At 39.7% G+C, this 6937-nt stretch overlaps 1 non-coding gene across 1 annotated transcript; it reads left to right on the top strand.

Annotated features, from left to right (window-relative positions):
* Nucleotides 1–2784: 2784 nt before the first annotated feature.
* On the top strand, nt 2785–2891 carry LOC142167655 (small nucleolar RNA R71). The gene has a single exon (XR_012697744.1). It is a non-coding gene; the product is annotated as a small nucleolar RNA R71 (small nucleolar RNA).
* The last annotated feature ends 4046 nt before the right edge of the window (nt 2892–6937 follow it).

A 6937-nucleotide genomic window follows, 5' to 3' on the forward strand; every position in this document is an offset into this window, starting at 1 on the left:
CCCAAAACAATGCCCTCATCCACCATAAAGTGGCACTTTTCCCAATTTAGTACAAGGTTTGTTTCTTCACATCTTTTGAGCACTTGTCTAAGGTTGTCAAGACAATTCTCAAAGGAATCACCCACTACAGAGAAGTCATCCATAAACACCTCTAGGAAATCTTCTACCATGTCCGAGAAAATTGACATCATGCACCGTTGGAAGGTAGCCGGAGCGTTGCATAGCCCAAATGGCATTCGGCTAAAAGCAAAAGTCTCATATGGGCATGTGAATGTTGTCTTCTACTGACCTTCCAATGCAATGTTGATTTGGTTATAGCCGGAATATCCATCCAAGAAGCAATAGAATGACCTTCCCGCTAGCCGATCAAGCATTTGATCAATAAAAGGCATAGGGAAATGGTCTTTGCAAGTGGCACTGTTGAGCTTCCGGTAGTCCATGAAAACTCTCCATCCGGTCACAGTCCTTGTTTGGATGAGCTCATTTTTCTCATTTTGGATCATGGTCATGCCTCCTTTATTTGGCACACATTGCACCGGGCTCACCCAAGAACTATCGGCAATGGGGTAGACTACCCCGGCGTCTAACCACTTGATGATTTCCTTCTTTACCACCTACTGCATCGACAAGTATAATCTTCTTTGGTGCTCCACACTAGGTTTGCTTCCTTGCTCCAATTGTATTTTGTGGTCACAAATTCCAGCGGGAATCCCTCGGATGTCCGCTATTGCCACCCAAATGGCTTGTCGATATTCCCTCAGGACATTCAATAAATGATGTACCTGCACATCATTCAACAAACACAAACCATTACCGGTAAAGTATCATTAGAGCCAAGAAATTTATACCTTAAGTGTGGTGGAAGTGGCTTGAGTTCAAGTTGCGGCGGCTCAATAATTGAAGGTTTTGTGGGGGGGAGTGGCTCTATTCTCTAAGTCAAGAGAAAGCTTCTTTGGTGCATAAGTGTAGGACCCACGTCCTTCTAATGCATTCATCGATTCCATCTACCCCTCCATGTTTTCACCATCAAAATTTACCAATATCGCCACCAAAGCCTCACATAGGCATTCTTCTTCCATCTTCATTTCACTTGTGTCCTCTACTTCATAAACAACATCAACAACTGAGATGCCTTCATATGCATGTGGCAGCTTCATACCTTTACTTGCTTGGAAGGTGAACTCTTCATCATTAATTCAGAACTTGATTTCATTTCGTTCCAAATCCATAAGTTCTCGTCCGGTAGCAAGGAATGGCCTCCCTAAGATGATATGCATTTCTTTCTCAATGAAAAGTCAAGGATCACAAAATCGGCCGGAAGGAGGAACTTTCCCACTTTCACTAGGACATCATCAACAGTTCCCACTGGTCTTTTGATTGAACGATAGGCCATTTTCAACCTCATGCTTGTAGGTCTCGGCATGCTTAACCGCGCTTGCTTGTAAATAGCAAGAGGCATCAAGTTAATGCTAGCCCCGTTGTCACATAGAGCCCTTGAAAAATCTTGCAAGCCAATAGTGCATGGAATGGTGAATGCTCCCGGGTTTTCTGCTTTTCAACGGTGGTTGTTGCAATAATGGAGCTAACCCGGTGAGTCACATCACCACTTCATTCTTGGTATTTCTTTTCTTGGTTATCAAGTCCTTTAAGTATTTAGCAAAATCCGGCATCTCTTGAAAGGCTTCCACAAATGGTATGTTCACCGACAATTGCTTGAGAATGTCATAAATTTTCTCGAATTTGCTATCATCAACCCTCCTAGCAAGTCTTTGAGGAAATGGAGGGGAAGGTCTAGGAATTGGTGCTAGAGCTTTTGGTGCCTCTTTCACCTTTTTCTTTACCTTTTCATGATTTGCTTCTTGGACTTTCACTTCTTTTGGGAGCTTTTCAACTTCAACAACAATCGACACTTCAACTTGTGCCTCAACCTCTTGCTCAAGATCATCTACTCCAATAATTTGTTCATTTTCTCCTTGAAGTACCTTCCCGCTTCGCGTGGTGATTACCATGTAATGAGAAGTTGGACCACTCCCATTACCTTTAGGGTTTTCAATTGTGTCACTTGGAATTGTGCCCTTTAGCTTTGGATTTTTCTGTCTTGACAAATCTCTCATTTGCATTTTTAACTTTTGTATAGATGCAGTGTGTGACCCCACAAGTTCGGCCATGTTTTTCATTATAGTGTCGCCTCTTTCTTGATTTTGCAATATTCTTTCAAGCATGCCCTCCAACTTGGACTCACTTGAAGAACCTTCCTTATAATGCGAGGAGTTAGAGTATTGCCCCTTTGGTGTAACATAGGGGTTTGAACTCCGGTTTGCATAGTTGTTGTTGTTTTTGCTCCAATTACCTTGACTTGATCTACCTTGATCATTGCGCCACTGTTGATGGCCTTGCCCTTATGGGTTAGGCCTCAATTGATTTTGTTGGCGATAACCACCTTGAGAATTATGGACATAGTTTGCTTCTTCGCACTCTTGATTCACCATGGGTTGCATATCTTCCACAACATTTACTTTCTTAGTCTGATTTTCCATGAATATCTTGGTCAACACATTAATGTTGGTGGCAAGCCAAGCAATCACTTGGTCTCTCTCTTGGTTCTCCTTAATCATGTTGGTCAGTGATGGAGTACCGTATGCACTTCCACCCGTGGTATCTTCCGAGTGCCAAGCTTGGTTGTGCTCGGCCATCTTGTCTAAAATTTGTGTAATCCTTGGGAATGTTTTGTCCATGAAAGGCCCATCCGCCACATTTTTTGCTATCGATTGGTTCAATGGATCCAAACCATGATTCGGCGACCTCACTAGGTATAGCTTGAAACGGTCCCATGCCTCATGTAAGTGTTCTCCTGGTAGTTGTTTGAAGAAGAAGATTTTATCTCTGAGCTCGGACTTCTTGCTTTGTGGGAACCATTTGGCTAAGAAAGCATGGACGAGTTCAGTCCAAGAGTGTATGGAATGAGGAGGTAGATTTTGGATCCATTTCCTCGCCTCTCTAGTTAATGAGTACTTGAATACCCGCAGTCTCAGGGCATCATCTGTCACATTGTTCTACTTATGAATCGCACACACACCCAAGAAGTTTCTAAGATGTTGTATTATATCATCATCAGTGTAATTTCTGAATAATCCTTCCGCCTTAAGCATTAAGATTAAACCATGTTTCACTTTGAAGGTAGCAGCATCAACTCACGGAGGGACAATGGCGTTTGTAGCCTCAATGTATTCCTCGATATCCACAAAAATATTCTCTTCTTCCTCATACTCTGCCATGTTTACCTAGCACACCAATCAAAGCAATCAAAGTGTGATGGAATAGAAAAAGATGTAAAGTAAAGCACACTCTAATTAGTAATTTCAAAACCGTATTCCCCGACAACGACGCCAAAATTTGATACGCTCAAATTACACCTTAATAAATAGTGTAAAGAGGTCTATGTCAAATATAATAACCCAACTAGGTTGGGGTCGAATCCCACAGGGAATATGTGTGAAAAGGTTACTTGAGTATTGTGAAACTTGACTTAAATTGTAATTCTATTCCGTTAGCTAAAAAGAGTGTTGTAATTGAGTGAAATGAAGACAAGTATAATATTGTGAGATTGTAATTAATTTGATTAAAGAAACTAAGGTTGCGTCCCCTTCATTGGAATGTAATGCTATCGGTGTTAATATGATATATTTCTAATGAGAGATCCTCTGATATGCAAATGATTTCTAACTCACTACTCAATATTTTCTAATAGCTGAGTAGTATTTCCTCTTAATGATTTTTCCAAATATAAAAGAGTTGTAATTAAGAATAATCAATATATACCAACTAGAATCCACTTATTCCTAGGCGATTCTAGTAAACAAGGTTTAAAGCCTTGAGTTTTTGATATTCACTCCTACCAAACCCTAACCCACTTTTCCAAGTAAAGAAAGAGTAAAATGGTATTTGTTAATGTTTGCATCCACCAACAATAAATGAAGAATGAGAAGTTAATAAATATCAACCAACCATTATATATATATATATATATATATATATATATATAGTCAATGGTAAACACTTATTAACATTACACCCATTTAGGGTCCACAACCTTAGTATTTAAGACTAGCCACTCATACTAAAATACAAAGGTAAAACAATAATTAAAGTCATAAAGCTAATAAAAGTGCAAGAATCTTTCTTCTAAAGCTTCCAAAACAATGGAATATTCAATGCCTTCAATTGTAGTCTCTTTTTCAGCCCAACTGACCCACAAAATCCCTAATAAATTTATTTATAGTGGACTAAAAGTCGGAGCCAAAATTTGACAAAAATTAACCCTGCAGAGCATTTATGCGACCGCATACTGGTCGCAGATCACGTATGCAATCCGCATATTCTTCGAAATCATCGCATAATCTCATGTCTCCAATCCCACCTCCTGACCGCATTACAATTATGCGGTCCGCATATCCATTATGCGACCGCATATTCCTCCGTAGAAGTGCTTCTCAGCTTTCTTGATTTCAGTTATGCGATCACTATGCAGTCCGCATAATCGTTATGCGACCGCATAATGGATCGCATTTTCTCCTCTTCAGTTAACCAAAAATCTGCTTCAGTCTGCGATGGTTATGCGGTCTGCATATGTTTTATGTGACCGCATACTTGTATCATTTCTGCCCTTTTGTCGCTTTTTGACTTCTTTTCCATGTTTTTCGGTCCTCAAGCCTCATGCACTACAAAACACCAAAACTTCATAATAATTAACTAAAAAGGCATTGAAAGATGAGCTAAAGTCTTGTATAATTGGTATCAAATATGCCGAAATTCTACGAAACATCAGGGCATAGTGATGCATTTTACACTGGCTATCTGGAAAGAAAAATGAAGTATCTTATTTATTGTTGGCAGGAGTTTTGGGAAAAATTTCTGTTTTCAAACTTACTCATATTTTTGGCAACTTCGGTAAATGACTTGGGTTTTCACTGATATACTTAAAAGGCAGAACTATTTTCAGAAATCATGATTAAGCTGAGCATTTTATCTCTGAGTTACTTCTTTTATTACTTGCTTTACGTTGTTATGGATTGTTCTTGGCTATTGGTGTTGGACCCGACCTTTGTTCCAGCTCGTCACTATTTTCAACCTAAGGTTAGGTTTGTTATTTATTGAGTACATGGGATTGGTTATACTCATACTACACTTCTGCACCTTGCGTGCAGATGTTGGTTGCTGATGTTGTTGTGATCGACGGGAGATGGAATTGAAGACGTACTTGCGTTTCGGTTGTAGCTTCCTCTTGTTCAAGGTAGCCTTAGATTTATAAAAATTTGTTTATGTAAATTTCGAATAGATAATGTATTTATTTTATACCAGCATTGTAAATTCTAATCTTAGAAGCTCATGATTTGTACTACCAGTCCTTGGGGAGTGTATTAGAGGTAGTTAAATATTAATTTAGTTGGATAGTTATTAATTGGCTTACCTGACAGGTTGGGTTAGGTGCCATCATGACTGGGTGGATTTTGAGTCGAGACTATTTGTATGTGACGAGAAGAATTTTTCTTGGGATGTGAAAGGACTATGGATGCTTGATTTCTGTCTTGATGTGTTTTACAGTCTTGAGTTTTGAGTGTATTGAGGGATCTTTCAATTGTACATTTGTGGAATAAAGTAGATTCTTATGTCTTGTTGATGAGTTTAGACTCGGGAGGGTTAAGTGAATACATAGTGGTTTTGACTGTGATAGAGTCATCGAGAGATGCCAGTTTGAGGCTAAGCATGTGGGTTATCTCCTGCGGGGTGGTCTACGGGTGTGTGATCCCCGTGCTGTTTCTGTGGAGAGTTTTTCTTCTACCAATTGGTTATATATGTTGCAATTGAGTTTGGATCGCTTGAAAAAGTTCGCATTACTGTCACGAGGGTGAATATGCACGTAGCAGATAATTTGAGGTATTTTATGACTAGCATTACATGAGCTTATAAAGGATTTAGTTGAATTACAGTGCGAGATCATGGCAGTTATGGAGTGAGGGTATTGTGAGTTATTGGATGTTATGTTCTATGCCTTCGAGCCAAGTGGGAGTCTACTGCAAACGATCAGATTGCATGGTCATATGTTATATTAGTTTTGGCCTGAGGCATATTTGTGGATCAGTTATGACTTGAAGGGGACTGACTTTGAGGTTAGTGCGGGGAAGGAAATTGCGGGGTGCATGATGTACTATATTTTATAGGCTTATGGAAATCTTGGAACAATTTGGCTTTGTTATTCATGGTGGATGTAATGTGCAAGGAAAATAGATTCACTTGGTTACTTAACGGTGTGTGATATTGGAGCACAAGTCGATCGGCTCGTATTAGCGATGCATTGGAGATTAGAGAAGAGTGGATGACTCCTGAGAAGGTTCTAATGAGTTCAAGATTCATATATGGTATTTGAGGTTTTCTCTGATTTGTAAATGGCTAAGATTTGAGATTTGCATTGGTTGGTGCGGAATATTTCAGCATCAGAGAGGTTTGAGGAATAGTTTCAAATTCACAAAAGGTCTCTTCAGAATAGGTATCTTGGTTGTGGTTCTGTTGGGCTCTTAGGAGGGAATACAGTGGCTTATGGGTCTTAAGACGACGTTGTTTAATGCTAGGATCTCTTAGGGTGAGCTTTGGTATAAGGATCGCAGTGTACTGGTAAGGAGAAGTGTTTACTTGAAGGCAAGTCGAGAGGAACTGGAAGAAATAGGTTAGCTTGGTAGTGCTTTGGATCAGCATAGTAATAAAAGTGATCGGTTCTTTTTGTAGGCTTTACAGGTGTTTTGCGACCCTACTATTGGATTTCGTGACCTGCGTGACTTAGTTGAGTTTCAGGGATTCAGTTTTGTTGGCTTGGTTATGTGCAAATAGGTTTCGAGGACTTCTTGATGGTCTTGAAAACAACTTGTGACGGATGTCCTCTACA

The sequence above is a fragment of the Nicotiana tabacum genome, chromosome 12 (assembly GCF_000715075.1).
Source record: "Nicotiana tabacum cultivar K326 chromosome 12, ASM71507v2, whole genome shotgun sequence".
NCBI lineage: Eukaryota > Viridiplantae > Streptophyta > Magnoliopsida > Solanales > Solanaceae > Nicotiana > Nicotiana tabacum.